The 20,634-nt window shown below is 42.5% G+C and overlaps 1 protein-coding gene across 1 annotated transcript in view; it reads right to left on the bottom strand.

Moving 5' to 3' along the window:
* LOC146354843 (fibulin-2-like) overlaps nucleotides 1-20,634 on the bottom strand; it is a 134,815-nt gene that overhangs the window by 78,050 nt on the left and 36,131 nt on the right. The window contains exon 2 of the mRNA XM_084829823.1: nucleotides 6,384-6,417. The gene's annotated coding sequence lies outside the window, so the exon portion shown is untranslated. The remainder of the gene's footprint in view (nucleotides 1-6,383; nucleotides 6,418-20,634) is intronic.

Genomic DNA, 20,634 nt, shown 5'->3' with positions numbered 1-20,634 from the left:
AGTCTATAGATGGCTTGAAATGGGCTTTTTATGGCACCCCTAGTCCTTGTTACCATGGTTACCTTCCCTGACCCAAACTATCTTGACAACAGCAAGTGTTCACTGCAGGACCTCCATTAAGCCCTAACTGCTGCCACAAGCCGAACAATAGGGTCTATGGCCACCAGGAACCATGGAAATTTAGGGATATTATTGGGAAGCAGGGAAGCTATTTTCCCATAATTCCTTGGGGCATGGCAGGGTCTAGTGTCTAATGGAGGCCCTTGCCAGCACAAATCCTTGTCACTTATGCTGGCAGTAGTTCTGTTTGGGAAAAGAAAGGTCTGGTTAGCCTTTGGCCTGGTCATGATTGCAACAGCATCACTGGGAAAACAACGGAGCACAAACTTCAGAATGAGCTCAGTCTAAAAATGCTTTTCAGTCCTGAAAATAAATCATTTTCCTTGAGTCTGTTCTGAATCTTGCTGGGGGAAGTTCAGCATCTACTCTATTTTTAATTATAATGATCTGTGTTACGCTGCTCTCTTAGCACACTTTGTTATCCGGTAGTAATACGAAAATAATGCAACTGCTGCCACATAAAAGAAACTACAGTGTGGTCAAGAGCTGGTCAAAATGTTTTGAAGAAACAAGGAAGCAAATTACTAGAGTTTGCTCACTTCTACTATGTTGTCTGAAGTTGGGCTCCTGAATGTCACAACATCTGGAGCTCACTGTAAGAAAGACCAACCCTGCTTCAGGTGTTACAGTGGGCTGTATCTGTCCACCAGCAAAATGGAAACTGGAGGATTCTCCCTCCACCCTGCATGTCCCCCTGAACTTATGAACTATTTATTTAAATAATTGTGCTTTTAATGTATTGGCCTTATTATTGTTTTAATCGTTTTAATCATTTATCTATGATTGTAAGTCACTTTGAGTGCCATTTTCATGGTGGAAAGAGGGGGGAGACAAATCAAATCAATCAATATACCACTTTCCAGTGAACTATCAAAGGGGTTAACAAAAATGATAAAAGCATAAGATATAACAACCATCATCAGTGGCTGGGTCACACCTCAAGGAAAGCCTGCATGAAAAGGTTGGTCTTGAGCTGGGGCCATAGCACAGTCTAGTACCTAGTAAACTTCTTTGGAGGGTTGGGGGACCCTCAAAAGCATATTTTGTGGGGTGCATGGGGAAAAACAGCAACAGTAAGTTGCATTGCATGAGCAAAGGTCCACTCATGTGACATAGGACAGAGCCCAATATAACCATGTGAGTGAATTACACACCTCCTTTCCCTGATCCTTCATAATTTTTGAACCAGTTCTTCAGGCACTTTGCAAGAGTCATTTTTTACCCTTAAAAACATGGAAACTAGCACTGGAGTATTTATCCAATATATTCAAACTTTATCCAGTTTACATTAATAGTTTGCAAATCTTGCTTTATCTTGTTTCCATGAAGATCTGTTGTTTTTAGCAACTTTTGCAAGCTATATTGGAACTGATCGTAGGTTTTAACTCTAAAATAAAACCAATCACAATATAAAATCAAAATTATAATGGCAATATTCTTGTGACAATACTGAATGATTTTGCCATGAGCCAAGCTTTCCACCTCCATATGTGAAGGCAGCAATGTAACAATCCATTATTTACCCTGGCTAAACCCACTTGCAAACCAATGCTGTGGCTGAAACTATGCTTGGAGCTATATTTTTTTTTTTTTTTAAAAAAAACCTATTTCTTGCACAGATTATTTCAATAATAGAATTAACAGCTAATACTGCATTGAGAGTGGAAGTGGGCACACAGATCACTCTAGGTGATCAGTAGCCTCCAAGGCTGGGGTTTGGGAAGGGGAGGGGAGGGGCTTGGGAAAGGGGCAGGGCTTGGGGACCTGATGGGGCAAGGCTCATGGAAGGTGCACAAGCCACCACGGGCCAGATTAGGCTCACAGGCCGGAGGTTCTTCACCCATGCTCTAGCAGCATCAACCCATTGGTCCAAGACTGGCCACTATCTCCGTTATTGTTTCTGTTTATCTGAACATGCAAGATATATTGAGGAAAGTCATTATACCACTGCAAATTTTGAACTGGAACTCAATAAACATATTAATGTTTGCAGTATTTCCAACTTTTCTAATTTCCAGTAATCCATAATTGGGGTAGTAATACTGAATGTGATTTGTACATGTGCTTTGATGTAACAGTTCAAGTTCTCATATTTTATTCAACACCTCTTGCAAAAGATTCTGATGAAGGAAAAGTATCCCATGAAGCCTAAGAACAGGACGATTTTCCTCTCCATAAACGTTAACTTATTTTGCTCTGAATTGTCTCAGTGCAGGACTGTTATTTGAAACACACCTTTAGGATTTAAAAGATATCACTTGATTATTCATGGGGAGGGGGGGGTTCCCCTAAAACAAGGTGTGTCATTTATGCTTAGAGCCTTCCACAATGTAAATTGTTCTTTGGCTTCAGGGCTATAATTTTGATCCATCTCAAGTTTCCATTTCAGAGCAGTTTATGCTCTACATTACACAGAATCATTACAGCAAAACTATTTCAGTTGCTTGCCAGTTGCTCATTCATGTTTTGAAAGGCACTTCAGTTACCTCTCACAATGTGTTTCAGTAAAATTGCCAACAATACTCACACTACTTTTGATGAGATCACATATTTCCGGATTGTGAGGGTGTGTGAAAGGAAGTACTAATCCAATGGCTGGCACAGTGTTCCTAAAACTGCAAGTCTTGTATGTTTCAAACACAGGAAAAACCTCTTTCAAAAATCTCCCCTTTCTCCTTTTAATTGAAAACACGTTTTCATACTAATCTTACCCACCTCCATTTCCTTTGCCATTTGCAATCTTTAGAGCTGCTATTTGCAACAAATTAAGTGAAACGAGCAAGGTCTGGCACTGTATTATGGTCACAACACAGAATATAAAAACTTGTGTACTATATAGCATGTATTTTCCAGATCATGATACTTTATATCCACGAGAGGTAGTGATGGCCATCAATTTGGACAGCTTTAAAAGGAGATTGGACAAATTCATGGAGTTTACGGCTATCGATGGCTACAAGTCCTGATGGCTATGTGCTACTTCCACTATCAGAGGCAGTATGCCTATGTACACGAGTTGTTGGGGAACATGGGCATACTCAAATCGTGCTTCTGGGTTTCCTGTGGGCAGCTGGTTGGCCACTGCATGAACAGAATGGTGGACTAGATGGACCCTTGGTCTGATCCAGCTGGGCTCTTCTTGTGTTCTTATGCACAGCAGAATACTTAATATTCCGAGTGATCTACTCATTATCTCATCAACCTGACTAGGTGACGGGCTTTGCCAGCCAGCAGTAAACAGAGCAGACATCCTGCCGACTCAAGTGAGGATGCAGTGCTACCCCTGGAGTTGGTGCCACCACCCCAATTCTTCTGGAGGGTAGTGGTGGTGGCAGTGGCAGCAGCTCCTCCTCCTCCCTCCCTCTGCACTTGCCAGTCACAGGGGCCTCCTGGCAGCGTCAGCCGAAATGATATGGGTTGTCCCAGCCGTGGGAGCAGCTGGGACTTCTCATGATTTCGGCTGACTTTGTTAGGAGGCCCCTGCAGCTGGGGAAGATAGAAGCAGCCAGTTGATAGGATGGCCATCCAGCATGGAGATGGGCAGGTGCCACAGGTGGAGGCAGCTCCCCTCCTTACTTTCTTTCCCAGCTGCACAGAGGGCTCCTGAGAGAGTGGGCCAAAATATCATGAGATGTCCCAGCTGCAGGAGTGGCCCAAGAGCCCCCTGCAGCTGGGGGGAAAGGCTTAAGTGGCCACCCAAGAGGATGGCTGGTGAACAGGGAGGTGGGCAGGCACCAGAGGTGGCAGTGTGGCATGGGGAGGGAGCGGCAGGCCCTTTGGGTGGGGAGAGGGGCACAATTTGCCATTCTCCCCATTCCATGCCACCCGATGCGCCCACCTCATCCCGCGTAATTGTAGGGCCAGTCCTGAAACAGAGACCTCTATTTCCATATCCATTCAAAGCTTTTATAGTCTGTCCTAAGAAGACGGCACATGCATATTGATAAGGAAACCTGAAAACCTCATGGATGCATTGCATAAACAGGTGTATATACTTTGCCCGTATTTCAGACATATGGGCAAACTCAGAATAGAAAACTGAGCAAACTGGTGATTTTGGCCTTCAAATAAAATATTCATTTAAGCCTTAGCTTTTCTATTTCCTCCTCTAAGAGCTTGCGCTCCTATTTCATGTCTATACATTTGCCTCCCATGCTTTTAGTTCATAGTGTGCCTACATGCTTTTTCTGCTGGGAACTTCTGAAGAGAATGGAGAGAGTAAAAGGAGAATGAATAGCATTCTTCTGCCACTCGAAATATTATCTTTAGGACAGATTTTTAAATAAATAATTTCTTCTCTTTTAACACTTAACTTGGTCATATATGTGAATGTTACTCCAACATCTATGAATAGCCAGTTGTTTTACAAGGGTGAGTGGGGGGAATGTGTCATTGGAAAGATCATACACCTGGGCTATTCTCATGAGGCCCTTCCTTTTCCTCTCCCTTGTGCTATTCTAATTAAACACATATTTTCAGCCATAGAAAATCAAGTTTGTGTTTTAACTGGGCCCCTTGCATTCATGTGGACAGACTGTTATCATTAGTTGTACTGTAAGGATTTTTACCTGGTGCATTCTTAATGAAACGAGTAAAATTGCATGAGATGTAAATAATTAATGCTAAGTTTGAAAGTACCACAAATGAAAAAAAAAAACAAACAATCAGGTTGTAGAGTTGGGAGATGTAGCTGAGAGCTGCCGTCCTCCTAAACAGCTTATTCATTTTCCCATGCAGGCTTTGTCTTGATACCATAAGAGCATAAGAAGAGCTATGCTGAATCTGCGAAGTAACCAAGGTTGTATAACATCAGAAACGATCACTCTCCTCTTCCCCCATTTATCCTGGTACAATAAATTAATGAAGGATTAAGGGTGAATGGATGGCTGTGAACAAAATCAGCTGAGAGTGTCCCTGGTAATATAGGCAGAGAGTCAAAACAATGGCCATGATCACAGATATCATGAGACATTTATCTAAACATAAACAAAATACACTGAAAGGATATTATTGCTATGTGTTCAATGAAATGCTATCTTTCACACACGCACACAAAAGTACTAGTAGGTACCACTTGTCCAATGAAGCATGGACCGTGCTAATGCTTTGTTGTATTTCTAAGAACAAATCGGGGGTGTTGCTGAGCACTTAGAAGGTTTGGGGCCCAGCCCATAAGTCAGAAATCTGCATTTCCTGATGGAAATCTCCTCCTGATTGGCAATTATGCTTTAAAAAAATCCTCCCTATTGGCACCAGTGGAAGTATTTTCTTCTCTCAGCTGAATTGCCATCCTGGGCAGGAAGCAGGGGCAGGGCGGGGAGCATTGCAGCATGTGGGAAGGACCTTAACCTTTCCCTCCCCAACTGCAATCCCCCCTAAAAATCACCCCCTGCGTGGCAATTAAGGGTGCAATCCCATGCCTATTTTGACAGAAAAAAGTCCTACAACTCCCAGCATTCCCCAGCCAGCCATGTTGACTGGGGAATGCTGGGAGCTGTAGGACTTTTTTCTGTCAAAATACGCATAGGATTGTGCCTTAAACTGGGGGGGGGGCACACCTTCCACTGGCACCAACGGACACTCAGGTTCCTTCCTGGGGAATAGATTCAGGGATCCCTTGAACTCAGGCCTCACAACATCTCTGGTACAAATAACAAGGAACTGTTCATCTATCAATGACCTATGGGGAACCTCAATATGGTTCACCATAATCCTGGTTTCCCGAGCTACCAGCACTGAATCCCGAGCACTGAATTAATGGATAAAGGGTGAAAGACAGCTTTAAGACACCCCAGTTTTGCTGTGACCATCTGACCTGTTCAGACCACAATTTTTCTACCATGGCCATATCTATATCTCATGTCATACTGATACAATCCCATCACGGTGACACTATATCCCTCTTGCACATTTATACCTCACAGCACACACAATGACATTGTTTGCAGTATTGTGGATAATATGAAATAAAAAATGGGAAATAACACTTGAAAAGTGATATACAGACTACATAATGCACCCCAACAGTTATCGGTGCACTTCAGTACCGATAAAAAGCACTAGTGTAGAACTAGCCCAAGATTCCTCAGTCCACTGTATGTCAAATATAAATGGGTGCTAATAAACACAAGCTTTCCTCATTCTGTACTGAGGCCATGATAGATAACAAACTAATTAAGACTCCTTCAATATTCCTTTTGAATATATTAGCTTATTATGTGCTGGAACAAATCAGCATACAACCTGGGAAGTTATTTACTTACTTGGGGCTTGTAAATTCATTATTCATCTTTGTAACTGAAACAAGAAACAGATTATCTAGTTCAGCATATTTCTGCTGCTCAGAATACATAGAAAACAGATATGCAATATTAAAAAGCATGGAACAAAGTAAATTCCACAGTAAGCATGGCACGATGCAGCCTACATAATATTTCTCCATGCTCATTAATTACAACTGGTGTAATTGTCCAGTGCACAGTGCAAATGTCTGTAATGTATTGTACCACATGTATACCTAGAGGGAACATAAACATTGTAACACAATATTAATATGCAATGGGAGTTGTAATCAAAGACCATAATCAAAGACCATAAAGACCAATCAAAGACCAAAAAGGTAAAATAGATTACAGTACTTTGTAAAAGAATACACAGATGTTCAACCAATAAAGGGGGGGGGGAGAGAGAAGCTAAGTTTGATGTACTTGGGAAATGTACTTGGGGAAAGCCTGGTAAGATTGGACCTGGGCCACACACTAGGGAATACAGGTTGGCAATAAGGAGATGGTAAGATGGGTTGTGTAGGGAAGAAACTAAGAAGGTGGAATAAGTGGACATGATGAGGATAGGCAACTCAGGATTATGTTTGTACTTGCTTGTATTTTCCCCATTTTTGTCCACTGTATATTCTGAGTTGTATCCAATTGGTGTCCCTCCGCTGATGGAAGCCTTCCTTCAGTGATATGGGGATGTCAGCAGAATGGGAAAGGGGCTGATTTTCATGATTTGCCTTCCCCACTACAGCACCCCCCATCTGCTCCACTGGAAAAGTTGTGGGAGGTGGTGTGAGGGGGCATACAGGAGAGGGGGAATTGCTAAAAATTGCCTCCCTTTCCATTTCGCTCCCATTCCACCTTTGCTGGGTTGAAGACCTTTCCATTTGCAAAAGGACACCAACTGGATATAAACCTCTATATACGCCGTTATCCACCTTTGGGACAGGGGAGACTACAAGCTAAAATTTGTAACACATGCATATATGAATATAGAATTCGAAGTGCTGGTTATGGCCCTACACAGCTCAGGACCAGGCTACCTTCTTCCATATATGCCATTCTAGTTCTTAAGACCTTCTGGAGAGGCCTTTCTTTTGAGACCTCTGCCTTCAGAGGTGCGTTTGGAGGAGACCCGAGAGAGGGCCTTTTTGGTAGCGGCTCCCAAGCTGTGAAATGCTTTCCCAAGGGAAGCTAGGTTCACTCCCTCTCTGCTGTCCTTCTGCTAGACTGCTTTGTGCATGAAGGCCTTTGGCCTGTAGGTGGGTTTATTGGGCTGGGTGCTGTTTTTTATTTTTTTATTCTGTAATTGTTATGTTTTTATTGAATTTTAATGTATTGTTTTATGGTTTAAATTGATTTTAATTGTGTCTGTAAGCCACCTTGAGTGTCATTTTTTGGTAGAAAGGTGGGGCACAAATCAAATAAATACATAAATAAAAACAATGGCCTTCAATTTTGCACTTATAAAAATGTTTGCACTTCTAAAAGGTGTCTTTCCTTATCGCTTTTCCCAGCTTCCTCTCACACTTTTCTCTCTCACTCTGTTCTGCAACTCATACTTAGACTATCCCTCAGAAACAGAAGAACTACCAAAAGTAAAACTTCAGTGGGCAGATTCTCCAAAGGATCTGTGATATTTAAAACAACACAGAGAATGTGAATATATGAAGGCCCAGTTCATGCCAGCCATCTTTTGTTGCTGAATTTTCTTTGGGTGATTAAACCTGTCTGTGTTTGAAGTGAGAAACTGTGATAAGAGCAAATGGTACGCAGATATACTTTTTCAGTTATGTCCATGTTAACAGCAGTTCTTTTTGGCATGACCTCAATTAGTGATGCTGCCAAAGTTCATAAGCACTTGATTCAGAATACAATGTATTCAAAAAAACTTCCTGACTGTTAGAGCAACACGACAATGGACCCAATTACCTAGGGAGGTGGTGGGTTCTCCCACACTGGAGGCGTTCAAGATGAGGCTGGACAGCCATCTGTCAGGGATGCTCTGACATGGATTCCTGCATTGAGCAGGGTTGGATTCAGGGTTCTTATAGGCCCCTTCCAACCCTACTATTCTATGATTTTATATCTAACTTGAAGTGCTCAACTGAATGACCAACTGAGCACCATCTCCACCTCCCACCCCAAGTTCTACTTTGCCTCAGATTGTAATCCAAGTGCCCAAGCTTCTCTCTCTCCCTGGCACCTTGAATTTGCAATGTCAGCATCCCAAGTGTCAGGGTCCCTGGGATATGTAGTTCTATTATGCCTTCTGAGTCCATCAGGCATCCTGAAAACTACATGTTCCAGGATGTATTGCACCTGGGACACTGCTAAGCATGCCACAAGGCCAGGTAAATGGAATGGGAATGGGGTAGCAGGACAGGGTTTGCAGGGTATGGCATCTGAACCCTGTCATTTTTACAATGATGTCACCAGGACTATCATAGGGTCTGATTTTTGGAATTGGGCTGTGAAAAAACTGAACCACTTTGCAATTTTATTTTTAAAATAGTTCAGTTTGCCAAGCTAATTATAGGCAAAGATGGGCTACATTTGTTCACATGTGGAAGAAAGTGACTGCCTCTAATGAATGAGAAAGAAATAATATTTAGGTAATGTGTGGGGTTGTTCACAACAGCCCGCTGTGGGTTATTTAACCTATGGTGAGGCTGTGGTGCATGTGGGGCTTGTGTGGCCACCATTTTGAATATGCAACCCCTGCCATGAGAAACCAGCGAGTGTTTAACCCTCGCATAACCCATGGTCTGTTTTAGGGTTATGCAAACGTTATTTAAGCAGGTGTGGATTTGCCAGCTGTTTTACCAAGATTGTATTCTTAGGTCTATTGAACTTTATGTTGGGTCAGGGGGAAGTTGCAAAAAAACAGATCTAGCCAGAATGCTACAGATCAAACCCGGGCATCCAGAAATCTTCCAATGTAGGTTGCTCTTTGTTACAATTCTCTAAATTTCCAGTTATACCTAACATTTTCACATATTGCTATAGTCAGATCTCCAAAAGAATACATAGGATTTGATTCAAGTGTGATAACGAATGCTGAAAGAGTCACAGGCCATTTATATAATAATAAATCTCACCATAAGAGTCTATGTATCTGGCATTTATTGTGGGAAATAAATTATCAGCCAAAGTTGTCTAGACATCACAATTTCTATGATAAACAGTGAAATTATTGCAATATACAGTAACATGTTAATTGTGGCATATTTTCCTTTCTCCACATCAGTCTTGAACATGTTTTGATTGTGGTTGTTTCTATGATTTTCCACATTTTTGACAGCAAGAGACTGATCACTTAAGATAAAGCTAGAGTTCTACTAATGTGTTTATGCTTTGATCTTCAAAACGCTTGTGGACTGTCTAAGAACTTTGGCTCTCCTGACGATAAGCTGCCAATCATACATTGTTTCCTAGACTGGTTGGTGGTCTTGTAATGGAGGCAAACATACATCAGGCACTTTTTAAAAATTTAATCTTTCTCCCACCCACCCTGTTTGTTTGTTTGTTTGTTTGTTTATTTGGTGATTCACAAAGAATGAACCCTATTGCTCTTCAAATAACACTGTTCACAGTAATTCAAACCTATTAACAAGCTGATTCCTTTCCTCTGCCATACTCATATCTGTTACACTTCCTTAGATGTCAGGTACTACTTAGCAACCAATTAACTACCCTGCTTGCATTAAAAGAAATGACATCTCTTAAAAGAGATCAAATATTTGACACCTTATTTCAGTTTAGAAAACAGAGAGGCTATGTTTGGATGTAATGCTTGGGTCAGTGCATTCCCTCTCTCCTCTCCTCCTCCAGCATGACTGCTTGAAGAAAATTGGAAGCTTCCATGTCCATTCTAAATTAACTCCACTTAAGTGTGCCATCCAAACCCTAAACTGTGGTTTCAACTGAGGCAACAAGCTGCAGTTAGTCTACAATGGCAGTGAAAGCTTCCGAACTCCTCCTTGTGGACGCGCTGAAGGAGGAAGGGAGAGTGCACAAGCACATGGCTCTAAGCTGCTTATTCTCATAAAGTGAAACCATGGTTTCCGAAATACCTGATTGGATGGTGGAAGACAAGAGAGTGAGAGAGCGAGCTCCAATGTCTGCTCCCCATTCTCTCCTCAGTGTGATTTTGGAGATGTAGAATGGAATATTTTCTTGAATTGTTTTATGGGGGGGGGGGTGACACTGACCCAGAAAGGCGGACATGAAGCCCTGGCTTCCCAGGACAAAGAAGGAAGTAGTAGTTACAACACTTCAGATTGGAGGTGTCCACCCTCTGTGCCACCAACACAGTCTCTGGTTTGACATAAGGTGCAAAGCACCTTGGATAGCTCCTCTAGAGTCCTGACTGGTCTGACTGAAACCTGGAATGGATTCAGTGCCCCACTGACATCGGAGCCACCTACCTTCACTGGTGTAAGGTATCTCAGCTTATTAAGCAAAGATATGCAAGAGCCTTCTTCCTGATCATGCTGCCCTGTCCCTCCTCTCTCCTTGGTGCACCGGTCCACGACTGAAAACTTCCTAGGTTAATTAACCACCGCTTCCCATTACATCCATACCAGGAAACTATGGTTACCACATTCAGAACAAGCCAAGATCTGAAACCAACCTTTATTCATTAATGAACCAACAAACAAAAAACCATTTCTAAATGGGTGCGCATTACTAAGGCTTCAATCCTTTTATGCACTTGCCTGAAAGTAAGTCCCAGTGAACTCAGTGGGAGTCTGGGAGATACTTCTGAGTAGACATGTCTAGAGTTGCACTGAAGCCTAAGAATAACTGCATAGTCTCATAACACTTAAAAAAGATACTGTTTGGAGGAAACAAGCAATTATATAGCTCACAATGAATTCTCAGTTACTGCACAGTCAATGTGAGGGGAAATGTTGTCATCATTATTTTTAATGTAATATGAACACTGTACAATAGTTCCTTGCAGAATAGCTCCTTGGGGTTCTAACCCCAGTCCCTGGGGTTATACTGATGGTTTGGATATGAAAAACAAAAACAACTAAACACGTTCTAATGGGTTTTCAAAATTTTGGGAAGAACATTATAAGCTTATTAATTTAAACAAACAAACAAACAAAAGCCTTGAATACAGACTACACAAGCTTTTGCTTTAGAGCTAGCACACAGGACTGAATAGGTTAAATTAAATTACTAGAAATTAAGACATGGCAGTAATGCATCTGCCTTTTCTGCCCACTCCAACTTGTTTGATTTACTCTGAATAAACAATCAACAAAACATACTTTCCTAATAAGAATGTAGAAAACCAATTAGTGCATCGTAGCTGAAGGCTAAACATTATTGTTTTAATGGAGGAGAAACTGAAGCACTTGTTTGAAATACTCTAGCTAAAATGTTGATCACAATCACAGATTTCAAAGGAACTGAATCCAAAAAAAAATTGGGGGTGGGGGAGAACGTTTTTATGATATAAAACCCAAATATGCTGTGAAAGGAAATTTCCACTTTTTATTTTTCCCCAAGAATGGAAGTGAAATCCTTAAAACTGGAGCTTGAATCTGTCATTCTCTTACTGAGTCTGCGACCACAGATGTAACCCATCAATCAAAACAGCTTGTACAGAATCTCTCCAGAAAAGATAATGGCATTAGATACAGAGATGCACGCCTTTCTGTTTCATGTAAAATGCTGTCATTCAGAAATAACAATAACAGCAGCTGTAGAAGTTTCTCCAACAAATTCTCCTATGTAACTTCTGTTTATTTTTCAGTGGACTGCAATAAATATCTATAGGCAGCAGATGCATGGGATTTGGAATACAATGTCATTAATATGTGGATGATGCCCAGCTCTATAGCTCTCTTCAGATGTTCACCAAAGAGAGATTAACTGTAAGTGTGGAGGGAGCCAAGGATGCACACTCTGTCCTTGCCCTTTCATCCCATCTCTTCATGTTGATGGAGAAGGCCTGCAAGGACAAGGTAAGCACATTCAGCTGAATACATACTGTTCTACATGACTGAGAACCCTGGCTTCTTAGAGTTCCCATCATGTGGCGCTTTGGAATTGCATTCAGCTGAATGCAGTGACAGCACCCTTCATAGACCTTCCCTGTCAACATGGGGAAGTTGGGAGTACAGCATCCATCCCCAACTCCCTCCATGGATTCTCTTTAGTGAACTCCTGAAGAAGGCTTCCCTCTCCTTTCTGTCAAATGCCATAGAGGTAGTGGAAACCCTGAATTGGCATCCAGGGGCTGTGGAGGGCTTGATGAGGGCTAACAAGCTAAGACTTAATCCAAACGAGACAGAGTTGCCTTTTGTCACTAGGAAAGTCTATCTGGGAATGATAGTTTAGCCTAAGGGATGGGGTAGCACTCCCTCTGAAGGATCAGATGTGCAGTTTGGGAGAAGCCAGCTTTGCTCCTGGATGGCCAGAGTACAGCTGTATCCAATGCTGCTATTGCACAGCTTTGGCTAGTTTGCCTACCACAGACAGCCCTTCCTGGAGAAGCAAAGCTGGCCACTGCCACACATACGCTTTGGTCACACCCAGGTTACACTATTGCAGTGTGGTCTCTATTGCAGTGTGGCCTTTGAAGAATGTTCGGAAATTACTACTGGTGCAGAATGTGATTAGGGGCTCATTATACTGCTAATGTTACTCCGGTTTTAGCTTGTCTTCGTTGACCTAGTTTGCACAGTCACCACAGCCCACTGTGACTTATTTAAGCCATGGTGGGTTGCGGCAGCCAGAAGTGCCAAATTGCCGGCTCACACCCTCTGCTGCAGCTTCTCATGTCATCCAAATCCAGCAAACGTGGCTTCTTGGGGTGGTTAACAAGGCACCCCACAAGTCTACAACAGGCCATGGGTTCTGGGTAGGGTTGGCGGAGAATTTTTCCCCGAAACTTCGGGGGGCCGAGTGCCAACGTGTTCGGCCCCCCGAAGAAATTTCGGGGAGAAATTCTCCACCCCCCCGCACCCCGCACCCCCCCTGGGACGGGACTTACATTTCCTGAATGTCCCTCCCGGCAGCGGGTCCCGGCGGCGGTTCGTCGGGTCTTCGTCAGGGGCGGGGGCGGCAGCCGATCTTTCGACTGGCTGCCGCCGCCGCCATTCCAATAAAACTAAAAAAAAAACCACACACCCCCGTGATAGGTTACGTGATGATTAACATAGCCTATCACGGCTAGATTTGCAAAGTCAGCCGTGATAGGCTACGTAAATCGTCACGTAGCCTATCACGGGTGACTTTAAAAAAAAAAAAACCACGTACGGCTAATGGTGGCCCCCATAGAGAGCCGCCATTCACGTTCCTTATTTGGTCGCTGTAGTCTACGTAAAGATTACGTTAACTATGGCGAAAATAAGGGCAACGCTATTTGCGAAGCAGCGAAGCGCCTCCCCCCCACCGCGAAAAGCTGCAAGACCACGTAAGTGGCTTTCGTGCACTCCTAGTTCTGGGTGGTTTGTTAACCACCCCAACAACCACCCCTTGTCAGTTTCAGACATCACAAAAACCCATGCCTGGCAAGGATAATTAGGGAAATGGGTCAGCATGTGCAGGGATGGTTACTGTGGCTTATATACTACCCTCATGTCATGCAAACTGGGCCATTGGCTCTGACTTGTTTCCAAGCCCAGTTCAAACAGATGGTTATTACCTTTAAAGCTCTTAGTGATTTGGATCCTAGGTACTGGAATGAATAATTACTTCATATGATTCTGCCCACCCAGTAAGACTTTCACAGGAGGCTCTGTTCCTCTGCATACTGCCTGAGGTATGTTTGAGGTTAGATTGGTAGGTACACAGGACAGGACCTTCTCAGTGGCAGCACCTGGGCTCTGGAGCTCCTTTCCTTGAGAGACTGATAGGGCCCTTTCCTTCTCTGTTTTTTGTGTCTTATGAAGACTATTATATTGCAATTGATATTTTATGACTGACATTGTCCCTGTATTAGATTGTGAAAGCTGCTGTTGTGATTTTTACTAGTTTTATTGTTTGATGTGATCCTTCTGTTGCATTTCGTGTTTTGTTTTAAAAAATTGAGACTTTGAGACACTTTGGGGGCCTTTCGATGAAAGGGTAGCATAGAAATGCTAAGACAGAACTGTGATTGTACCCCTTTAGTGAATTTCAATATGACCCTATGCATATATTTACTGCATCTCTGATAAGTATGCATAAATTCTCAGCCTTAGATGTGGGGCTGAAAGAAGATTCTTCACTCCGCTAGACATTAGTTGTGATCATCACCAATCCAGGAATCTACCATTATGAGGACTGTTCTGGGTTTCTAAACATTCGGGATTCAAGCCCCTTTCATAGATTCCACTTCACATGTTTAGAAAATACATGGATATCAGACCATGCCAGCTTGCTCTGTCTGTCCCTGACATTAGTGCTCTCCCTCCAGACATGCCCCTGTTGTCCACAGATTTAACTGAATGTATGAGGGGGGCCCACACACTTCTGTCTGTATAAAAATGGAAGAAATATGGTCAATGCTACATGATTTGATTAACAGATGTGTGACATTCATGACCCTGGATTCATCTACATAGGTCTGCGTCATCTTCAGGAACAAAGATTTTTGTGAACTTCCCAGAGAGCTTTGGCTATTGGGTGGTAATGAAATGAAATGAAATGAAATGAAATGAATGAATGAATGAATGAATGACAAACCAACCAACCAAAGCAGCATATGTTTTAGGCTGCCCTGAAGCTATGAGGCACCTCTCCTTAGAAAACCACCTAGTCGAGAATCTCTGAAAGCTTTCTCTGACCCATTCAGGACTGAGCCGGCAGATCTGCATGGCAGATTTCTTTACCTTGAAGTTTCTTAATTTGAATGGAATTTAAACCAAGATTGTATTACCCCAATTGTATTGATACCACAGCAAAGCATCAAGATAACCCAACCCTATACATCCATATTAAATAAATATTTTTTACCATGAAATGGGGAAAAGGTTGTTATCATGGTAATCTACCCTATGCATCAGCAGGTCCATCTAATAGGGAACTATTGCAGAGACCAGGAAATAAACTGGGATCTAATGAATTACTTTAGATGTGCCTGGGGTGTAGACTTGCCTAGCTGGATTATCAACTTAAGTGGGGAGGGACAGGAGCTTTCCATGACATATAATCAACTGCTTTTGAAAGTTGACTCAGTTTCCCAAGCAGATTGACATGTGACATGGGGAGGAGTTAATGTTTGAGAGTTGCAAGCTATAAAGTTGTGGACTTGGCTAGAAAGTACACATTCAAGAAAAACTGAATCTTTGAGTCTGGTGGCTGCCTTACCAGGTTTTGGACAACAACCAAAGTATCTTAGTTGTATTGTCAGTTTAATTTAGTTTACAAAACCCTCGAGGTCTGGGGTTAAAAAACAAAGTAGACTGCATGGAATCGAAAGCAAAGCAATTGCAAATGCTAGCCTTTCTGGGGTTCTTGGGAAAATACTTATAGTCAAATTATGCCCTTGATGCATGTGTGTGGTTCTTAGGTTCTTAATTTACTTGGAGCTTGGTACCAGATTTCCCCTATAAATCAGAATCATATTAGAATATCTGTTTTGGTTTCTTGTGTAAATTATAGATTACGCTCCTTTATTACCAGAGGAAGTTGTTGTGGTCTTTTCCATAAGTAATGTGTGGTTTACAAACCAACTCTGTATCAAATGGGCTGTGCTATACTTTATTAACAAATAGAAAGAAAAGCTGAACATTCAGGCCCCAATCCTACAAATATTTACTGTGGCTAGTCTCAATGACAATAGCAACAAGATTTCTTAGACACCTTTCTCAGCAAAAAAGTAGACTCAAAGCAACTTACAACAAAATCAAAAACACAGAGAATTTAAAACAGCTAAAACAATTATCCACTAAAATGCAACCACCCTACAAAACAACTACAACATCAGTGATTTGTTGTTTATTCATTCAGTCGCTTCCGACTCTTCATGACTTCATGGACCAGCCCATGCCAGAGCTTTCAACTGATGCGTTAAACAGCCCATTATATGCCATAAGATGCCTTGGAACAGAAAAATCCTGGTGCTGGAAAGATGACAGTGTTGATGCCAGCTGGACCTTGCTGGGGAGAGCATTCCATAATGATGGGACTACCACCAACAAGGCCCTCTTCCTTGTTGTTGTCTTCCAAAATCCCCTCAGAGGAGAACCTCTGCTGATTGTAGGGTACAGGTAGGTTTATACCGGGAGAGAAGCTCCATCCAGTATTGTGGTCCCAGGTCATATAAGGCTATATAGGTTAAAACCGGCATCTTGAATTGCTATCAGAAATGTATAGGCAGTCAGTGCAAGTGGGCCAGAATTGGTGTTATATACTCAGACCTTCTGGTTCCTGTTATCCATTTGGTTGTCACATTTTGCACAAGCTCCAGTTTCTGAATCATCTTCAAAGGCAACCCCACGTAAAGTGCATTGCAGTAATCTAACCTGGAGGTATTATTTGGATGTTCAGAGACAGAAACAAGATGATTATACACTAAAAGGCAATGAATGAGCACTTAAACACAAGTCTGAATGTAGGTTCAAATGTTCTGTGCAATAATTATTTCTAGAATCTAATTGCTGAGGTGGTCTTAAACATTTCACCATCTCAGGAAATGTTACTAGCCACCAGCCACATTCTAACCAGTTGGTCTCTCTGCTGCTCACCTTCCCCTATCAGCCTTGGTCCCCATGTTTATTTGGTCATGCCAACAGGTTCCTCTTCCAAGAGGATACCAGCATCCTACAGTGGTGGTTCTTAAAGAAAGCACAATCTTCAAGATGGAGTCATGCAGGAAAAAGTGGCTGCTCTAGGAATCTAGCACTTTCCTATATGCTCTGATGGCCAAGAGTTATCCTCCAAGATGGCTTCCTTGTCCTAAAGTAAAGGAGCTGCTTTACCAAGGCCATCCATCTTGTGGCAAGATTCTTGCCCAAGGCAGCATCCAGATTGCTGCTAACTGTAGTGGTGTGAAAGTAATCAAACTTTGCCAAAACATTAGGGGAAGAGAGACCCATAGTTATGAAGCAAACACCAACAATGGTTCCCTAGGTGTACCCATCTTTCACAGTTGGTGTACAACAGAAATCACATATATGAACTCCACATACATGCTGTGATGCAGCAATGCGCTTTTTAAAAAGATTGTTCCTGTGATGTATGGATATTTTGCGATTTTATGGCTGGTTGTATAATTTAATCTTGATTATAAGGTGCTTTGGATATGTTTTATAGGAAGATGTAGGATATTTATAAATCCCAATATCAAAGAAAGAAACAAAATTACCTATAAAGCAGCTATTACTGCTTTATTCCTCAGGTGGTACTGTTGCCCCACTGACCAGAATGCTCAGGGTGAAGTTATGATGGCTTTTATACCTCCAGTATCAGAGGCAGTATGCTTCTGAATACCAGTTGCTGGGAACATGAGTAGGAGAGTGTTGTTGTGCTCATGACCTGTTCTGGGCTTCCCAATAGCATCTGGTTGGCCACTGGGGAAACAGAATGTTGGACTAGAAAGGCATCTGGTCTGATCCAGCATGGTTCTTCTTATGTTCTTCTTACACAAACACCAGAAGTGTCCAGTGTTTTTTCCTCTGAAGGAGGTCAAACCCAGGTAGCACTACCCTGGAACATCTCACCACTCAGAGCAGTGAGAAATGCACAACACTGACGTCAGAGGTGAGATATCACTTTCCCCAAACATTGATATCTTTCCCATTACAAACATTCCAGAGAGATCTCTATATCAAGATACCATCTTCTAACAATATGCTCTTATAAAGACATATCAACTGAAAGTTAAGGAACATTAGCTTGCTTTTGACAAAGCCAATACTCTGTTCAGTCACCTGTTTAAGGCAAAACCACATCAATAGACCTGTTCACAAACACACAACAATATCATGTGACTCGAACAGTGATCAACTCATGCTACATAAGCCTTGCGCAATCCAATTAATGGTAGGCTGACCTATCATTTGGGTAAGAAATTCCTGTGTAAAAGCTAAAATGAAGGAGATTACTCAAGAACACAGCTGTGAGGTGGGTCTGCTGTTACCAAGCAATATCAAAAATCCATCAATCAACTTTTTGGTTTGGGGGCAATATATAGCTAATGCAAATATGCATCTTTCATCTGTGACAACACCTCATTTTTCTTGAACACAAAAAATATCATAAATGATGGCCAAGTTTCATTAAAAGTAATATCCCCATCACATGGTATAAAATAAACGGGTGAATACAAGTCATTTGAGCATAGTAGCCTCTACATGAAACGTTCCATTTTTGCCAATACTTCTTCCCTTTGAAAACAAGCTACTTTTTATTCATTTTCCAGTAAAGGAAAATTGTAAACACAAGAGGACTTAAGGAAGGGAATATATAACTCATTATTACAAGGAAGAAAGAAAATGAGCTAATGCTCAAGCCATCCACACATGTTGCCCATAGTCCATTGACAACACATTAAACAAAGACCGCAAAAATTAATGCAACAGAAATAAGCATGGAAAACAAGTGATATGCAAAAAGAGGACTTCAAGGAGATACAGTTTTAATCTACCATAAGTTATCTATAAACCTAACACTCAATACATATGGCTACAGCACATCTCTCGCAGTTATAATGAATCAAATATTTGTCCCAGATTGGATTTTGCTTGATAAGAATCGGAGAATAACCCTGTGAACACTGAAAAGGAGTGGGGCAGATATAAAGCCTGAATTAAATTACTTTCTCAGAGTCTTCCAGAAACTATTATCAGAATCATATGATACAAGGATTAGTTTGAAGCATATTTCCAGTTCCAAGCATATTTCCAGTACCAAGGAACGGGACTGTTCCAGTTCCAGGAAACTGAGTAGAATCAGGCCCAAATATGGACAATCAAGCACACTTCCAGCAGGAGGACCAGATTGAGATATTATCTATATTAGTGCTGGTTGCAAGAAGAGAAACCATCCTTATCCAGAACAGAGAAGGAAGGCAGTCATATAAACTTCCACCTGCAAAAAAGTGTAAAAGATGTGTCTTGGGCTGTGACATGTGGATAGGAGTGTTAAAGTAGAATTGCTGCATTTGCACCTCACTCTAGTGCGGGGGTGGGCAACTTGTGCCCCTCCAGACATTGTTGGACTACAACTCCCATCATGACTCACCATTGGCTATGCTGCCTAGCTGATGGAAGTTGCAGTACAACAATATCTGGAGGGCCACAAGTTGCCCACCCTCGCTCTACCACCTCCCTAGGTGAACCTCATGAACTGGCCATTTTCAATGTGCCCACTAGTTCAAATCCAATCATTCGAGCTGGGGGAAGCTTGGCTTCTGTAGAAGGGGTTCCTGATTTAAAGCAGAGGCTACAAAGTGTAATCATAGTGAGCCTCTTCAAGTGAAGGAATAACCTTCACTAAACAGAATATAGCCTGTCTGCCTGAAAGGTGCTGTTTGGGTACCTACCTAGTGAGGAATAATCTGATCTACTTTGGTTGGCTGCCAGCTAAATGTGTGTCTAAGGGAGCAATCCGATGGCCCCTAGACATTGTCTGAGGGGCCATAGGATACTGGGGACTCCTCCCTCTGAGGTCAGAGACAGCACTCCGACTATGGGAGTGGGAGTCAGAGATCTGCCCCCATCTCCCACCCCCTCACAGCCAGCGCAGAAAGAACCACACTGGCTGGCTTCTGAGGTCAGAAAAGCAATCTCAGAGGGGGGGGGAAGGGGGCATATCAGTGGGCGGGGAGGGAAGGAGACTGGAGAGGCCAGGATATGAGCTATCCTGAAGCCTCTCCAGCCTCCTTCCCTCCCCCTCTGAAGCACCACTGCTAAATGGGCTAAAAACTAACAAAAACGCAGGGTGGGAGGATGCCTCCATCACTCCTGCCCTGCATTGGATGATTGGAAGCCTCCAGGTTTGGGGACTTCCAGTCATCAAGGGCACAATCGATAGGGTTGTGCCCTAACTGTATGGGAAGCTCTATTCCTTCAATGGTTTCTCCATGTGGTTCAGACAGTCTCAGTCTAGGGACATAGGAATTAGGAGGCTGCCTTCTACCAAGTCAGACAGGCCATTGGTTCATTTCACTCAGTGTTGTTCACACTGATTGGCAGCAGCTCTCCAGAGTCTCAGGTAGGGATGTACGAAAGTCACTTGATTCGCGGTTGGGGGGAGGTGCTCTGTCCCTCCACCCAAAATTCTGGCCGGA

The sequence above is a fragment of the Heloderma suspectum genome, chromosome 2, assembly GCF_057233095.1.
Source record: "Heloderma suspectum isolate Gila_16-S chromosome 2, 16-S_ref, whole genome shotgun sequence".
NCBI classification, from domain to species: domain Eukaryota; kingdom Metazoa; phylum Chordata; class Lepidosauria; order Squamata; family Helodermatidae; genus Heloderma; species Heloderma suspectum.
This window is presented reverse-complemented; position numbering and strand designations above follow the sequence as displayed.